The 19673-nt window shown below is 35.9% G+C and overlaps 1 protein-coding gene across 15 annotated transcripts in view; it reads right to left on the reverse strand.

Moving 5' to 3' along the window:
* The window catches only part of Lmntd1 (lamin tail domain containing 1), a 340293-nt gene that overhangs the window by 159706 nt on the left and 160914 nt on the right, over positions 1-19673 (reverse strand). For 2 of the 15 annotated variants that reach the window (XM_058576408.1, XM_058576417.1), the window contains one exon: positions 1672-1820. The exons of 11 other annotated variants lie outside the window; for them this stretch is intronic. The gene's annotated coding sequence lies outside the window, so the exon portion shown is untranslated. Of the gene's footprint in view, positions 1-1671; positions 1821-4113; positions 4319-19673 lie in introns of those variants that run through there. 2 more of the 15 variants (XM_058576415.1, XM_058576416.1) reach the window with 2 other exon arrangements.

The raw sequence follows: 19673 nt of genomic DNA on the forward strand, positions 1-19673 counted from the left end.
GCCTTCTTATAGAAAACAAACAGCTGGGAACCTCAGTTTTTGGTCAGAATGTATTCACAGAGAACTAATTTCCTTTACTTTAGACAAATATAAAATATATATTTAAAAAAAGTATTTGGACATTAGGCAACAGACTCCACAAGATTGTGATCCCCAAAAAAGGAATACAAAGGAGATGTGACCTAAGGCTGTGCTAGCTCATTGCCTAAACACAGCATCCAGGGCACAGAGCAAGGACAGAACAGACATGGCATGGTAGTCTCCACTGTGTTTAAATGCAGAATTTATGGAGCAGAACACCAGAGAAAAGAGAGGTGGAGAAAGGGGGGTGGTGCGGGGCGGAGAGAACGAACTTCAGAGATCTGCAGAGTGTTCCTTGGAGACTTTGAGCTCTGTACTGATCAATATGTGCATGTGAAGAAACTACCCGAGACAAGAGGGAGAAAGAGCCACCAGAAATATATTTATTCGTCTAGAGAAATCTCCCAAGTCCCAAGCATATGAAAGTTTTCCCTCTACTGCTCATATTTGGAATGAACCACACCTCCTTTCTCAATTTCTGAATCCCTGGTTTCATTTATGTTCCAGTTCAAATCCTCTCTACCCTTAACAGTTTCTTACATCCTACTGTAAAGATTTTACTGGACTTACTAAATCAGAGTTCAATTTACAGTATATTTAACCTTTTGTGTTAATATTCCTGAAGGCAGAGCCTTCTTTCTTGTGTGTATTGCCATGAACCAAGCATAAAAGCAATAATCGTTATTCTGGACTATGTTTTGAGTGCTGTGCCAAACACTTCATTTACTCTTATTTAATTCTCCTCAGAACTCTTGAGGGAGGAACTATAATTTAGCCACTTATCAGGTAAGAACATTGAAGCACAGAGAAGTTGAGGAATTAGGTCGATTTGAACCATTTAGTTATATCTGACTCTGTAACTAATGCTGTTAACTAACATTTTGTGAATGGATTAAATATATTGCCTTATGAGACACAGACACAAATTTCCTCTCTTTATTGCCAAAGGTCCCTGGAGAAGCCTAAATACAAGATTCATTTTGGAGCTCATGTATTTTTACAGTAGAATCAAATTTTTAAGATATTTTTCTCTAATTTGTAACAAATTCTTGAAATAATCAGGAACACATCAGAAAGTGTAAGTACGTAGTTACATGGACTTTACAGAAATAAGACCCAGGAGAATAAATCTTGTGAGGCCACGTGCCATCTTTGCCTTTTTCACGTATTTCCTTTTTCACTTAATTTTGAGTGGGTCTTTGATACCACTCTTTCCTGTTGGGTTTTCCACTACTTTTCCGGGTCCCAGCTTAGGAGAGAAATAGTCATTATTTATTACAATCCATTAACATATGAAGATCAAAACTAATGTAAAATTTCAAAGTATTGCATGAAATTTTAGAGTTGTTTTCATTTTTTGCTTGTCCATCTTGATATTCTCGGTGTATTCATTTTTAAAAAGGTATGGGGAAGTAAAGAGTGTGTGTTGGGGCAGAGGGGGTGGGTGTTAGAATAAAACCTTGTCCAAGGAATCTCAGTTTTAAATTCTTTAATTGGGGAAGCAGACAAACCCCCTTGAACTTGACTAAATAAAAAATAACACTACCTAATTTAAAAAAATGTTTGACCAATGGAAGATGTTAAACTGACCTTGTTCTTTCTGTGATCCCTGGTGAGGAAAATTTCAAAAATCCAGTTCTGACAAAGATACTCTAATCCATAAAGGGTAATGTCTAATGAAGCTCTTTCCCAAAAGATATTTAAAATATAAAGAGGCCATATCTTTATTTTTGTTGGTTCTGCAAAAATACAAATATATAGGAAGGAAATGATGATTCCAATCAACAGTCAGTGGTAATTAAAAGCAATTGTAGTCCTCAGGCTGTTTCTTTCAAATATGACCCAGTGATCAGAAGGAATTAGAAATGATTACATTTTAACCAGAAACACATTTCTGTCCAGAACTAAGCTTCGAAGCATGACAAAGGCACAGTGGTGGCCCCTGTTTGTGTTTCCATCTGGGGCTTTAATTTGAACTTCAGTGATTATTCTACAAGACGTCTGGCTGTGCAGATCCAGAAAGTCAAAGCTAGCATAGTCTTGTATGCTGTTTCATACAGAAAATAAAATTGCACCAATTACCATGTTTGCATTTTTGCAGAATAGCTCTATTTAAATTGATGATATGTTAAACGAGAGTATTTGTAAAATTCACAGCTCCGAGTTAATCTGGCTTTATCCCAGAGCACCCAACCTGAAAAGTGATTGTAAGCACTCTTAGGAAGGAAGTTAGCAACCTCTTTAATGGAAAACAGTCTGAAACAATTAAATTTAACTTGATTTTCAAATTAGGAAGTATAGTCCACAGTTGGTTTTCTATTGGAAATACTTCAAACGCCAAAATGCTCATCTTTTTCTGATACCTAGTTGGGGCTTCCAGAATGACATTGTCATCAGTGAAGAGAATAAAAGCAGATGAAAATGTAACACCTCGTGCCAGGAATTACTCAGTAATGGAAAGCACCTGAATGCCATTGTAGTGGCTCTGACTTCACAGATCTTGGCACCGGGAATTTCCATTTTCTGTGGCCAGGAGGGAACATGGAAGTTGCAAATGTCTTGATGGAAAGAAAGGAAATGACTTTGGGGCCTGAGGAGTTTGACCACTTTCTATATTTGATGTGAAGTGCACAGTCCTTTTATTTTCTTAGTCTACATAGCACACGATTCTTTTGGACCTGTGAATCTCTATTCCTGATTCATATACAGAGAATTCTAACAATTAGGATATTTAATATAAAATTTTAAAATATTCTAAGTAACTATGAAGATCTTAAAATAACAGAGTAAAATGCTACTATTTCTATCCATCACCATTGTGACACTTTAGTATCGAAACATTTTCTCAGGAAGATGAAGGGAAGAAGTGCTCTTGAGGGAAAAAGTAGACTCTGGTTTCCAGGAACAAGTCAATGTTCTCAAATGGCAGGTTCTGTTCCTTCATTTCATTTCAGAAACATCAGTGTAATACTTCCTATGTGCCAGGCATTTTTCAATATAAATTCATTTGAATCCTCATGTCAGTGCTGTAAAGGAGGTACTATTTTTAACCCTACTTTACAGAATAAGATTGAGACTTGAATTAAGCAATTTGCCCATGATCCCCATTGTGAAGGCAAGGTTTCTGAAGCCCCGTGATCTGGCTCTTGTTTCTTGAAAACTTTCACAGTGCAAAAACCTATGCAGCACACAGAGATCACCGATAAAAGCTGTATGATGACATGAGCTTTGAGAAGAAATGGTAAAGTAATTTTGGAGTAGGCGGTATAAATTTTATAGCTTAAAGATGTTTTTTCATATTTGTCATATTAAAAAGTAAAATGTTCTAATGCTACCATCAAATCCCTAGCTGCATAAGTGTGATGAGAAAAATGCACATCAATCAAGTAAGTTGTCTTTACAGTCTTTCTTATTAGCATGATGTAATGAAGATAGATCTTAACAACGCTAAGATGAAAAATGGGGAAATTCTACATACCACAATACTATTTATGTAAATTGAAATATATGCAACATAAAACCATATGTATGTTTTACAAGTACATATACCAGAAGAGAAAGAAAGGATACTCAGAAAACATCACAAGAGCTGCTTTGCGGGTAGAAGGAATGGGAAAGAAGAAGAGGTAAGAAAGAATAAATGGGAATACAAGCTTACAGGTATCTTTCATATAAACTAAGCTTGCAATTAACCTCATAATCCCCAGGTCTGAAGCAAGGAAAAAGTACCTACCTAACCATTTATCCATGCATATAAGGATTCCTCTTATCTATGTATTCATTCATGGGAACAAGGGAAAGTGAACTCGTTTTGTTTGGCTGCTTGTGATGGTTAATTTTATAGGTCAACTTGAACACCCAGACATAGAGCCATACATGATTCTTTTTCTGTGAGGCTGTTTCTGGATGAAACTAACATTTGAATCAGCAGATTAAGTAAAGCAGATTACCCTCTTCAATGTTGGTGGGCCTCATTTAATCTGTTGAAGGCCTGAATAGAAAAAAGACAGAGTAAGAGAATTCTTTCTCTACCTGTTTTCTGGCTGGGACATTGGTCTTCTCCAGCCTTTAGCCTCAGACTCAAACTCAAATTTATATCATCAGCTCTTCAGCTCTTCTGGGTCTCCAGCCTGCTGACTGCAGATCTTGGGACGTCTTGGCTCCCATACCTGCATGAGCCAATTCCTTATTTATTTAATATATCTTTACATACATAAATGTATTTTATATTTTACATATATGTGTAAAATATGTATAAATAGATGTTTATATTTGTTACATTATAAACTATTTTATTATATTTTTATATAGTTCACAGAACTTACATATATATGTATATATACACATATATTTTTGTGTGTATATATATGTATTTTTATGTGTGTATACACACACATATACACAATATATTGGTTCTGTTTCTCTGAAGAATCCAAAACAATACACAGATATTCATTATATATTAATTATTAATCCTGCACAGCACTAATTCTCACATATTTTGAGCTCAGGACACTTTACGTTCCAAAAATGACTGAGGATCCTGAAGAGTTTTTGTTTATATCATATATGAAAATATATGTAAAGGAAATATATAAGTTCTAGATTATGATTTTCAACCCACTTTAATGCACTTGTATCAATTTCATTGAAATATTGAAGAACTGAAAACTTGGGACTTCATGGGTTAAGTAAGACTTGCACCTTTTTCTTACAGTAAGCACATGACCATGAAGCACTCAGCAGCTAGTGCTGCCCCCATTCCTGTTCCAACACCAGCCTTTTTATCCACCTTGCTTTCTTTGTACCATCAGTGCAGATGTTACACTGTAAATAGAGAATAACATCTTAGCAGCATTAGGAAAATCATTTGATGTCACAGGATCCACAGGGATAGTCCATAGACTACACTGCTGCTCTACAATGATATCTATTCAAATTTGGCAACTAAAAATTTGCATCCTACACTTATCCTAAAGAAGTCCCCATGAAATCTGAGTCAGATACCTCCCAAGCCTCAATAACAGTGAATCCAGTATTTTCAAAGCCATTTGTTCATTAGTTAAAATTGTATTTACCTTAGTGATGTTTGGAGTGTCGATCTTTAAAAAGCTTAGCATTTAAGCAAATTTTCAAACTTTCTGAACTTATTCTTAAGGATTTCACAGCATTCCCAATGAGACTGCCAGTTAAATCAGTGACAATTCTGTTGCTTTATGGCCTATTCACAAGGTAGTTCTGAGGTTGTTTCAGACCAAGGCTGGGCTCTGATCAATACTTAATCAACCCACAGACTGCAATTCACTAAATCACTTTTTTTTGGAGGCATCTATCCCATCTTGTTTCCAGGGACCCCTACTCCATTGAAATCTGCAGAAACACAGTTTAAAAAAATGTTCATTCTTGCCAAAAAAAAATAGACCTTCAGGCTCCTGAAATTAGTACTCTGGGAATATTTTCTGTGTTTCTGCAACCTCTCCCCCCACCACAAACCCTTTTTTCTTGGTGGTTATGGAGTGTTATGTCTTAATATCAGGCAGGTAAAGAAAGTTCTTTATGTCAAGAGCATGAACATATCCTTCTTCTCTAATCAATAGACACCTCTGATGGCCTCGTAAAAGCACCGGACTAACTCTGAGGGATTTGTAGGTGAGGAGAATGGCAACAACGTCTTGGAGAGAGTGAAATTAAAGTCCTTGGCTTCAATTACCTGAAAACATTTTTGGGAGGAACAGCTCAAACCCACATGAAAGGTCAGTAGTGAACCAAGGTGATATCCCATGAGAAATCAAATGAGTGATACCCAGTCAGCGCTACGCTTATGACCCCAAACACTCTCTTGGTCTCATGATCTCTGCACTTGATGTTCCCTCAGCTTGGAAATTTTTCTTTTAGCCCTCCACACTTTTTGCATTTCTGGTCAAATGTCACCTGAACCTTCTCCCTATCCATAATAGCATTGCCTGCTATTACTTACCCTGTTTTATTCTTCTCCAGAGGATATACTACCACCTAACACATAATATACTTTGTTTATTTGATATTTACTGCCTCATTACATCTGAATGTAAGTTTCAGAGTGCAGGGACTTAACAATTCACTGCTGGGTCTTAGGGACTAGTCTTGGTTCATAATAGGAAATATATATATTTCCTATTATGAGGTGAGGAGAACATATATATATATTCTCCTCACCTCCAAATCCTTCAGAGTTGGTCCAGTGCTTTTACGTGGCCATCAGAGGTGACTTCTGATTAGGGAAGCAGGATATGTTCATGCTCTTGATAAACTACATATACTATAAGAAACTAGAACTTTGTTTACCTGCCTGATATTAAGAGATAACACTCCATAATCACCAAAAACAAGCGGGGGGTGTTATGGTGGGGAGAGAGGTTGCAGAAACATAGAAAATATCCCCCAAGTACAATATATATATATTGTTGAAGGAATGAATAAACACATTACTTAATTAATTCTAGAGTAGCTCAGAAGCAGAAGGGGAGACCACGTGTACTAACTCAGTGTTGGAGGAAGGATTTCACATACTGCATTTGAGCTGGGCAAATGAACGGTGTTTCATGTAAGTAGTGCCAATGGCTCAAGTGGTGGTGCCATCTGTTCAAGAGAGCCTTGTTCTGGTCTCTAGAACTGGGTGAGTTGTCACTGTCTTGGGGTCCCCACTGTGGAACAACTCATTCCAGTGTATCTTATCTGTTTACTTGTCTGGCTTCTCCAATTGAATATTAGCTCCAGGACAACAAGCCCTGGTATTACTCATATGGCATAGCACAGACCCTACTACAGAATAACTACCCTACCCCATAAATACCTTCTGACTGTAGGATTTAATGATCTAAGCAGAAAGCTCATATAGAGACACTGAAAGCAGGCATGGACCAAGTCACAGAAGTTCATGGAGATGATGACACATGGAGCTTGGGTTTCTACCTGAGAGATGCTGTGACAACCTATTTATTGACCCGGCAAAGCCAGTCTGAGCATTTGTGTTGTACTGTGTTGTGTGTGGTGAAGCAAGTGAAACAAATTAATAAGAAAGGCAAATTATAGCCTTTGGCAATGCTCTAGGCACAAAGTAATAAGGGCCTGGACCAGACTGGTGGCTATGGGAATAATCATGAGGGAATAGAAGTTGCTGGTTTTGGTTATTGTTTCAGTATTAAGAGCAGCCATAGTTGACTTGTATTTTAAGACTGAGTCAGTTGTGCAGTCACTCTAGTCCTTGTTTCAAATTGTAAGGTCCTTAAGAAAAGAATATTTGGCAAACTATTTACTGAATGGCATCATTTCCTTGTTTCAGCAATACTTAACGGTAGAACCTGTCAGAATTTATAAAACCCATTCCCTGATATTAAGCTTTGAGACAAAACTTTAAGGTCTTCAGATTAAATTTCTTTTCTGATTGCTACCAATTATCCATGAGTAGAAGCTGATTTCGAGGACATGAAGGTAAAGATGTTGAGATATTCATTAAGGTATCACAGAATTCAGGGCTTTGAGAAATCTCAAAGCAGATAAGACAAACATGAGAGTTTTCTAAGACAACACACAGGCAGAGCGATTCCTAGGTTAGGCTGGACTGGGTGGGTAGTGCAGATGGGAGCAGGAGCACCACATGATTTCTGCTCTTTCCTTAGAGGTCACCTCTGGGGTCTCCTTCTTTGCAAATAAGAAAGGTGCAGTAAGTGGAGAAGTAAGCTACTCAACGCCATTAGGTGAGGAGGCAGAGGATTTTATACCTGCAGTTATAGGGATAAAGCTTCAGAAGCCAAGGAATAACTTTGATCTTCTCATCTTTTTGCCAACAAAGAGGAAAACAAAAGACTCTGGAGGAAAACAAAAGAATCAGCAGGAGTATTTTGGAGGCAACTGGAAGATACAGAAAATCTGAAATGCTAAAAAATTCATGAAAAGAAGAATTTCAGAGATAAGGTTCCAGTTGAATTTACATCAATTTTATTTTATTTTTTTTGGATTCAGAATATAGATCTCTATCATTGCCACTCATACATTATTTTTCTAGTCAAGAGCATCTGTGTTTCTTAAGATTCTAAATGAGACCTATGCTTTCCATACTCTGTTTAGTTTGTATCCTTTAGCATCAGGCCTAAGCAAATTCAGGGGGTCAGACAAGAGCATCCTGATTTGGACTTGCTTTCTCCATCATTACTGCTTTTATCTTTGTTTGATTCAGTTCTTAGCTCTCTTCTCATGGTAGCAAAATAGCTATTATATCTTCTCAAAAATTACAACTAATGGTCTCTTTCTCAAATGTTCCAACAAATCCCCCCTCAATTGAATTTTATTGACTCCGATTACATTTGATAGCCTTCCTTGAACTAATTACTGTGGTTAAGAAAGTGATAATGGACCAAAAATGGATTAGTTCCAAGAATGGAGTGACACATGAGTCAACTCCATCCAAAGTTCACAGGCCTTGGGAAGAAGAATATTCCTAGACAAAAATTAGTGTGCAATTAGCAAAGAGGAGAGAATGTACATGTGACTTGCTCAAAGGAAATGTGCTGATTGGAGGAGGCTGCAATGTTTCACGGAATGAGACAGCTATAAGAATCCTGTCCCACTGATCTTCCCTCTCTCCCTCTTTCTACATACCATTCTGTTCTTTCTGGAAGACAGTTTTAGCTTCCTCCTACTTTAGCTGGTCATGGCCCCATCTCTATATACTGGCACCTCTAATTGCACTCTTTCAATTTCTGCACTGGCTTCTTCTAATTGCCTCATTATCTTAATTTTCTAATTCAGAATGCCTAGGAACAGGAAGCAGATTGTTCAAGTCCATTCTATGTCCATGTCAGAGGTGACATGCCAATCTAGCATTGCAATCTAAGGCTTTCCAATCAAGTCTAGGATTAATTCTTGTTTTGATCAGTTTAGTGTGGGTGGAAAAATGTTTTTAGTCCTCGGGCCAGATCATAAGTAGCAAAATTTCTTTAGCAGAGGGTGTTGAAAGACATTTTATGTTAAATAACATCTCATAAGTAAAGTACCAAAGATAATATTAACTATATTCCCCTGGTAACTCTTTTTCTATTTCCCAAGTCAATTGCTTCAATCTCTGGGTAGCCCCTCACCACCACTGCATGCCCACTGGGGAAATCAGATGCAGTAATATTTCCCCATCCCCAAACCATCAACCCACATTTCTATCTAAAGTTAAATATTCCACTTAGACAATGAATCCAACCCCCTTTCCCTTCCCAAGGATTTTTTTTCCAAACTTGATTAGTTTCCTAAAATGCACTTCAGGTTGTGCTTCCTTAATCTTAAATCTAAAATGCTCCAAAATCTGAAACTTTTTCCAAGTGCAGTGAGACCACCCCCATGAAAATTCCACCCTATGAAACTGTTTCATACACCATATTAATAAGGCATAGTATAATATTATTTGGGGTGATATGTATAATGTATATATGAAAAATAGATGAATTTCATATTTAAACTGTGTCCCACCCCCCAAGATACATCATTATATATATACAAATATTCCAAAATCCAAAAGAATCTGAAATTCAACACTTCTGGCCCAAGAAGTTCAGAGAAGATATACTCAACTTGTATATGTTTCTACATGTGTTTATGGAATGAGTCTTCCCCCATATGTCTTCCCACTAGAAAATAAGTTCCTTGTGAAAAGGATGTCATATGTTTTATGAAAAACTATACCCAGATCCTAGACCAGAAGTTTGCTACATAGCGAGCTTTCAATTAACCTTTGCTGTCTGTTTGACTAATTTGAGTATGGTAGTACCTCAATAAACAGTGTACCTTCTTCTTTTATTCTCATCCTCTGATTTTGTTCAGCATTTACTTGGAAAAACCTTCTGTTGAAAGAAACTTTCCTTTAAGCAAAATATAAACACAGACCTATTTGGTAGAAAAGCATCTTCACTTTGTTGGTCTTGAAATTTATTAATATATTGATATGTGCATGTTTTCTAAAAATATGAATATATTTTCCTGATATTTTTTCAAGACTCATTCAGCTTAATCAATAAGTCCAGAATGCCTTCAAATTGATTAGCTTTATATTATGTATATAGCACAAATAAAATACTCTTAAGATAACCAAAGTTGCATGTGCAAGAATGTTTCCAACATTTTTGTTTATGAAAGGAAAAATCTCAAATAATCTAAATGTTTCGATCAAAAAATTAGTCAAATATAGTTTAATTGGTGATGAAAGCTGTTTATTGTAGCAGTTGTGCAATAGCAAATCAAAACTAGGAAGAATCCAAATGCCCATCAATTGTGGGTAATTTAAATAAGCTAAGATCATGCTATTAAAATGAACACTATGCAGCTATGGTCTCAAATATATTGTTAAATGAGAAAAACAATGTGTTAAGTATGTGTATACTATCCCATCTCACGGCTAAGAGGGACACTACAAACACATGCTTGTGTATACGCACGCATACAGGCTTCTGCGCGCGCACCTGCGCGTACACACATACACACACACACACACACACACACACACACTTGCTTATTTTCAAAATGCCAAAATAAACCAAAAACTAAAACCAATGTTTCCTTTTATGTTAGTAGAAATTGGGGAAGAGGGTAGAGGTGAAAGTTAGATTTTTAAAATATCTTGTAGATTTTATTCTGGAAATAAATGTAGATCATTCAAAAAATCAAAACTTAAAAAACAATCTCTAAAATGAGAAAGTTAAAAGAAAATAATAAACCTAACTATTTTTGAGTAGGTGCCTTAACTACCCAAAGAAGGATTATTTCAAAATGAATTTTATTTATTTTTGATTAGTTCATTTTAGCTATACATAATATACAAGCATGGAATAAAATTTGCTCTAATTCAGTCCCTAGTAATTCTGTTTTTCCTTCCCTCCTCCCTCCCCCTGTTTCCTTCCCTCTATCAAAGTGAATTTTAAATAGCAAATTGTTGTATTTCCTTAGTGGAATATATCCTAGGACAAAAGAAATATAAGAAAGTCTTTGCAGTGATCATAATAGTAGTATTAAGATATTTTCATTGAGATAATATTATAAGATAAAGTAAATAATTTCTCATTTAGAAACCAAGATTATATGATGAAAAGGAAAAAATATAAATATAAACTGAATAAGTAAAAATTCTGTAACCACACTTGTATTAGAAATACAAACTCAAGGATTTAGCTTTTAACACTGAAAACGTCTAGAAACAATGCTCATCAACCAGACTGGGGGTCCTAAATACCATTCTCCACAGAAAGAATCCTGAAGATCTAGGGGAAGAAAAAAGTGAGCATGGAGTATCTTGCTGCCCCAGAAAGCCCTGAGAAGGAGCTAACCTGAAGATGCTCTCACTGCGCAATCAGGGACATAAAAATTTCCAATTTGAACAATTTGGAAAGGAATAACAACAGAATACCTGCAACATATTAGATGTATTAAAATTAAGAATCATTTATTTGTAATACTCATTTAGAAAGCGCCTTAAGGAATAAGCTCATTATTTTGAAAAATGATAAAGGAAGAATCAAGCATTTCTATGTCTCTCCTGACAAAGGGCACTTCAAGGCAACCAGAAGTAATGTAGGAAAGCCCTTGCATCTTTATACAAGAATTCCAGCTAATAAAAGAAAAGGAAATTACAGAATTGAACTATCTCAATTTTGAAATCTTCAATGCAATAGCTGATTTAGGTGGTTATCATAAAGAGCTACTAAAATTGTTAGGCAAAAAACTGATGAGGAACTTTATAAGGGAAAGATCTGGTTGACATAACCTAACAAAAATTGATCAATTTTGGCATCACAAAAAAAGAGACAACTTAGCAAGATGTTCTTCCAGATGTGATACAACAGAAAGTACACAAAACCCTGAATAAAATATTCTTGGGGAAAAAAAAATCAAACTTGAGTCTGGTCAATTTGCATGAATACCAGGGTCTGAAGAATATGATGACATCATATGAATACACATCAGCAAGATCCACAATGTGAAATACCCTGAAAAGACTTTTCTTAGTAAATCAATTGCAAATCAAATGGAAGAAAAATAAGCCTATATATGAAAAAAAAAAACTGGAAACACAAGACATAACAACTAAATATAACACGTGAAACTGCCGGGTTCTAAGTGTACTAACTTTTTAAAAGAAGAGAGAAAAAGAGAGTAAATAAATATATCAAATTCACAATACCACTTTTTTTTCCTCCGAGCAAGACTTGTTTGGGAATATGTTTAAGAAACACAACAAAGAATCTATAGTTTGCTCATGTTCGAAATGAGGTAAAGTCAGTTCTCCATATGTATGGGCTACCCATCTGTGGACTCAACTAGCCACAGTGATAATACAAGGGGAAAGAATTCTATTAATATGGCATCATGTAAAAATGTGGATGTGTAACCGATGTGATTCTGCAATCTGTATTTGGGGTAAAAATGGGAGTTCATAACCCACTTGAATCTAATGTATGAAATATGATATGTCAAGAGCTTTGTAATGCTTTGAACAACCAATAAAAAAAGAGCAAAAAAAAAAAAGGGAAAGAATTGAATCTAAAGTAAACACAGCCAGACTTCAGTCCCTGTCATTGTTTCCTAGAAAATACAGTGTGATAACTATTTACATAACATTTACATTCTGTTAGGTATTATACTTAATCTAGAGACATTTAATCTATATAGGAAGATGTGCATAGGTTATATACCAATACCATACCATTGTATATAAAGGACTTGATCAGTGGTGGATTTAAATAGTCACCAGGGTCCTGGAACCCCTCTTTGTAGTACTGAGGACTGACTATATGTACAGATAAGTGAGATGGTATTTGATATTTATTTCAAAATAATCCAGTATGTTGAAAGGAAGCAGTATGAGGGTAGATGTGGAGATAAAAACAAGACCAGACATGTGTTGGTATCTCTCAAAGCTGAGTTGTGGTTACGTGGGAGATCATAATAGTTTTAGCTCTACTCTTTTAATATTTTGACAATTCCAATAATAAACATTTTTAAAAGCTCCCTCTATCCTTATTTCGTTTTCTTTCAGTTCTTTCTGGAAAACTATAACATGATTTATGGAAACAAAGAGCTATGAAAATCCCTCCTCAGAACAGTCTGAAATAATAATGAATTCCATAAGCATTAAATCTTCTCTACCCTTCATAATTTATTTCAAAAGAAGACTATTTATCACATCAACAGACATGATGTATTTATACAGTGGACCCTTGACAAGAAGGTTTTGATTTCTTATGAAAGTAATACAATATTTGTATTTGAAAAAACTATGAATTTTTTAAAAAAAAACCACAGATAGTTTTGAAATTAGTTTTCCCTTAAGATAGTATTCCATTAATTTGACACACAGTGAACTAAGGTGTATTTTCCAATTTGCCAAACATCTGTCACTGTCAAGTGGCTAAAATTTTGATTTTTTTTCCCTGTGCAATCAAAACAATAGAACATCTTTCTCTAGACTGAAATCAATCCCCTAAATCCTTTTAATCTTGTTTTCTACAATGAGCTTGTCATCAGTCCTGGGCCTGAGCTGACAAGCCTTCACAATGACATGGCCATTTCCTCACTAAATGGACTGACAGCACTATCTTGAATCATGGATGGATCTCAACTGTCCTATGTAGCTATAAGAACAAAGTGCTTCGAAAGAATGAATGTGCTGCAGCCACTGGACTTAATTAAAATAAACTTCACACAGTTCCACATTTCCAGTAAGCAGAAAAATAAAGGCCACACTTGACAAATGAAAGATGAAGTAGAAGCAGGATGTAACCATTAGATAATTGTAAGGATTCATAGCAACTCTGAAATTTGCCTTCATGTCCAAGTGAAGGCAGAGATATTATTTTTTTTTTACATATAGGGACTCTTTGTATGCTTGTGTGTGTGTGATATCAAAATAGAGGCGACAGCCAGATATAGTGGCACCTGCCTGTAATCTCAGCATCTCGGGAGGCTGAGACAGGAGGATCATGAGTTCAAAGCCAGCCTGAGCAAAAGTGAGGCACTAAGCAACTCAATGAGACCCTGTCTCTAAATAAAATAAAAATAGGGCTAGAGATGTGGCTCAGTGGTTGAGTGCCCCTCAGTTCAATCCCCAGTACCAAAAAATAATAGAAGCAACACTACAGAATTTGTAAGGGTTCTGCCATGGTCTATGATGAAAAATTCTTAGCAAGGCAATGATCCTCTGGCAACATAGTAGTATGGTTCAGAGTACACATCCAGGGATCTGATTATGAGTCAACTACCAGCTTTACTATGAACTGTGTGGCTTGGGTATTTTTTTTTTCTTTTTGTCTCCTGTTATTTCAGTCTTATCATGTACAAAATGGGACTCCTCAAACTTAAAACATAATAATGACAACATCTTCCCAGATTTTCTTGAGGATTTTATGATAAAGCACTTTAAACAGCCCCTGGTACACAGTTACCAAAGGGAAATGTCCACATCATGCCGACAGTTTAAATCTCTGAATCTGGCTTTAACCTCTTCTTGCCAAAGCAGCATTCGGGCTCTGTTATCGAGATTGCTCATTGTCCATCATCCAGTGATTCTTTGCTCTATGATAATAGGATTTTGACGTTTAGCAGGGCTTATCATCACCTTGAATAAAAGAGTGCACTTCCCAACTTCCCTTGCTGCTGGGCATGTCCACATACTTACATTCTGGCCAATGCAAATCAACCAGAAATGTTTTGTGGGATTTCTAGGAAATAGTCTAGAAGGAAGTGAGCCTGCCCTGCCTTCTCAGCCTCCACCCTGCTTCCTGGAGTGTGGATGTGATTGATGGCTGAAGCCAGGACAACCCACCAGACCAGGAGGTCGTGTGCTAAGAAGGGCCGAGTGGCTGGACAGAAGGAGTTCCAGACCCATTAACACTGCGGCTTCCTTACTGTCCTGAGATTCCACTTGCCGACCTCAGAGTGGATTCATTGTAGGAACAATGAATGAGGGAGATAAAGTTCTGCCTTATTGTGTTTTCTTTTTGTTTTGATTGACCTCATTACTATTGTTTGGTTTTGTTCATACAGTTAGGAGAGCCCTTCAGATCTGCTCAGTGTCGATACACATTGATTAAAATATAAATATTTCATTTACAAATGTCTGTGCCAGTCCATGTGTGAATGAAATGAGAAATATGGAACGAAGATGGGAATCTGAGGTTGTGAATAGGTCAGGAAAATATAGAAGCCAAGAAAAGGGACAAAGGCATACAACCTAGGGAGGATCAAAAGAATCAATACATGGATGTGACTCAGTGGTAGGCAGCCGCTGGGTTCAATCCCAAGTACCAGGAAAAAAAAAATCAATACATGACTATGAACCATTGTTAATATAATTCAGGAAAAAAATAGTACACAGAAATGCTAAGGGGCCTGAAGACAAAGTAATAGTTTTAACATGAGAAGAAAAGACACCTAGAGATGTGGTTAATGGCCATGGAGTGTGAGGAAAGGAAAAATTTATGCAATTGCTGGTCCTTGAGAATGAGCCAAAGTATTTTGGCAGCCAAGCACTGAAAGTCAGTAATCTATAATAAGTGAGCACCGCCACACCAAAATTGTTCCTACAATGAATCCACTCTGAATTTAATAAGGGAGACATTCCCATCCATACTGGGAATTGTTAATTTAATGACAACTTTTTGTTGTTGTTGTTTGCTTCACTAGTAATTGGTCAAGGCACGCACACTGATTTATGTCCTAAGAAATTGTGGCTTGTCTTCTTTCATAATAGCAAATGCAAATCCAATGTAATCAGCACTAAAAATCTTGTCAGTCTGGCTGACCTGGAATTGTCTGTTAGAAGCTGATTGATGGGTCTCATGTTGTGCTCAGTGAGACTGCTAGAGCATGCCAAAATACTCGCCTCTCCATTGTGTCTGACCCGTCTCTTCAATACTCGTTCAGCAGATTCTAAATTGTGCAACATATCTCCCGTATGCAGCCTCTTGTTATTTTTTAGTTATATTTCAAGGCTGGAAAGAAATTTTGGCATTCATTTTGTACAGTCCCTTGGTTTTCAGGAAGATGCCAAGTTGAAAATGGCCAGGGCTGGTGATTATCTAGAAAGCTTTAAGGCAAAACTCCTCCATTACAATTCCATACCTTAACTCAGAAGTCCAGTTTAAAATTTTGCCATGAAGTTTTCTAGAAGTTCTGCTTTAGTCAAAGCAAAAACATTGTTTTAATGTAATCTTTTCCCTGTGTGGACACAGAGATAGTTGATGAGAATCTTCATGAAAATCCATTCTTATTCTTGAAAACAAACCAAATCATCCTAGACCTTCTTTCAATTTAAATTTTTTTTCCACATAACATTTGCATATTTGTGATTCTCTTTCCTGAATCTGTTTCAATTTCTCCACACTCTTAAAGGTCTGATGGCCCAAACTAGATCTATCAATACAATAAATATACCTGACTAATATGGACTGTGAAGGAAAAATCATTTTCTATACACTGCACATAAACTTTTAAATGTTTTAGCATTTTCTCATCCCTAGTGCATGTGTGTGCATGTGCACATACACACATGTAAATATACATCATGTGGGTTTTGATGGAGTTAATTTTTTTCTGCTATTCTTCTATCTAGTTGGTGGTCCCTGACTCATGTCTGTGTGGGTGGAATGTCTAAGAATACAACTGAGACCTCATCTGTTTTCATATTTGACTTATTTAGCTATGTAAAAACAAGACAGTTGTTAGCATTCACTATGGTTTAGAAGTCTTTGAAAAAAAAAAGTGTGGCCATTATTTCCAGGGAAAGATAGGGAACACATAATATAAAATTAGTTTTGACAAAATTCTGATAAATTATGATAAAGAGAAACGTGATAATTATTAATTTACTGTGTGCCATGCATGGTGCTCTCCTATACCTTGCAACAAATGCATAAGGTGGACATTTCACTCCATCTTACAGATGAGAAAAATGATTCATACAGAATTTAAATAGCTTCCTTGGACCATCCATGATGATGGGAGACAGAATTTCAATACATGACTATCTGGCTCCTGGACTGGGGATCTTAACCATTCCATTATACTACCTACCAATACTGATATCTCTAAATAAGAAAGAGTTTGGGCATGATTTCGCATACTAAAGAAATGAAATAAATCTAGAATATCTACAAGAACCAAACAATAACAGCTGCTTAGTTAATACAGGAATTTTCACAAAATGCTTGCCTTTAGCTTGAAAAGGTGTAAGTATAAATTCTAGAAGGACCATGCTCAGAGGCCATTTGAGTGTTGCTTTATTTTTAAAAGAATCTGCTTTTCTGACAAGAGTTGAAGTGTTCTGTAATTATATTTTGGGTGTGCTCTTAGAACTAGCCTAGCGTCCAGACAAGGGTGAGGAAAGAGTGCTATATAATAACAAATGGAAAATGTAGTTTCAAATGCCAACGGAAAAAAAAAGCTTCATATACACATATAAAACCTGCTTGGAATTATGTTTTTTAAATGTTACCCAGATGGTTTGGCAAAGGAAAAATATATAGAGAGAAAAGATTGGAAAAAGTGAGGCCAGATGTTAATGGTTAAGTTAGTGCTGTCAGATTTCCCAAATAAAAACACGATGCTCAGTTAAATTTGAACTTCAGAGAGACAACAAATAATTTTTCAACATAAGTCTGTCCAAAATATTACATACATATTCATACTTAAATAATACTTGTTATTTATATGAAATAACAAGGAATCCTATATTTTATCTGCCAGCTTTGCAGAAAGTTAATCTAGATAAGGATGTATGAGTGTACAGTGTCATTCATCCAACTTTTCTGTGAGTGAAAATTTTTAAATAAAAACACTAAATTACTTTCTGTTGTTTATGTATTTAATGATACTGTCAGGCTTCTTAATATTAATTATGAATTTAATTTTGTAGAAAAGGGAAAGTAACTTACATTTTAAAATTGCATTTGCAGCCTAGAGACATCCGGGTGGTGGTGGAAGAGTGAAACCCACCAGAGGGACCCCTCTGCAGCATGCATTCTGACTTGTGAAAGCTCTTTGTCCCCATAGGCTCAAGACTGCCCTTCCATGTCTAGAGATATGGGGACATTTTGGGAACACCAGTAAGTAAAATCCCGCTATGGCTGTCCCATATCAAGAGAGATCCAGCAGCCTGGCTGGGGAAAATCTCTTCACCCCCTCAGGCACCAGCAGAGATCACTGAGAATCTGCAGTACAAGATGAACTAAAACAAACAAACAAAAAATAGCCATATTTCCAGAAAATTAAACTGCTATTGGATGCACAACAGGTAACAGTTGGCCAAGATCCATGTGCTAAACCTACATAGTGTGATTGCGTGCTAAATTAATGAGATTTAAATAGGATTCAGTCTCCTAACATAATAGACAAATTGTTCAGAATACAATTGAAAATTACCTTTCATGCTAAGAACTGAGAAAATCACAATTTGAATGAGAAAAGACAATCAATTGACAACTCAACATGAATCAGATGTTGGAATTGCATGGTAAAGATTTAAAGCAGCCATAATAATAAAAAAAATGCTTCCACAATTGAGTACAAATTTTCCTGAAACAAATGAAAAAGGAAAGTCTCAGCCAAGATAATATTATTCTCTTCAAGAATGTACCAGTGGATAACAGATTTTTTCAAAGCAGTCTTTGAAGTAATATAGACAAAGTAATTTGATATAGAACACTTAATCAAGTATAATCAATGTCCAGAATAAAATAAATGATGTTTGAAAAGTAGTGTAGACATACAAGCTATCTATTCTTGCATGGAATTTACATTTTTAGAGTACTAATGTTAAAAACAAAGGAATAACTTCAAAGTTTTACTAATCCAAGCAACTCAATTCTTATTAGCCTTAAGGCTATTTGCCAAGAATTTAGCAAAAAGATCAAGTGTTAGAAGTCTCTCACAAACTAACCAGACTGGGTTTTCCAAATGTTGTTCTACAATGGAATTGAAGCATTGCAGAGATACACAAATGACTCTCTTGAGATATATTTTACAGGCTGATGCCCAGTAGAACAGAAATGATTTGAGTCAAAGATACCATAGATGTAGTCACTAGGTCCCCAAGTGGTAAGTTGAAAGGAAATGCAATTAGGCAATGGAAACATTTGTTAGCTATAAATGTGATTTGCATTTTGGAATTTTTCATAGCCCAAATAGATGTTCTATTAACAATAATTCTAGCAGAAATTTATTCTGCATATACTATGAACCAGACACTACAATAAGCATGTAATTGTTGTTTAATGCACATATCAATCCTCATGGTATTATTATCTTCATTTTACAAAAAAGAAAACAGAAGTTGAAAGAGTTTATGGCTTTGTCATACTTGCTTAGTAAAACCCCAACTCCTCTTTGAACAAATTATCTACTTATTCCACATCTATATCCTTCTTTCTGAACAGGTTACCACATTAAATTCATGATAATGAACTTCATTTACGTGGTCCCTTGATACTGCCAGCATTCAGACTACATTTCCCAACATCCCTAATGTTTTCACAACTTCTTAAATTTCCAACATCTCCCAGCCACCCTCAGATGACCACTTT

The sequence above is a fragment of the Marmota monax genome, unplaced genomic scaffold (genome assembly GCF_021218885.2).
Source record: "Marmota monax isolate L192 unplaced genomic scaffold, Marmota_monax_Labrador192_F-V1.1 WCK01_AAM20220418_F8-fsc00012, whole genome shotgun sequence".
NCBI classification, from domain to species: Eukaryota; Metazoa; Chordata; class Mammalia; order Rodentia; family Sciuridae; genus Marmota; species Marmota monax.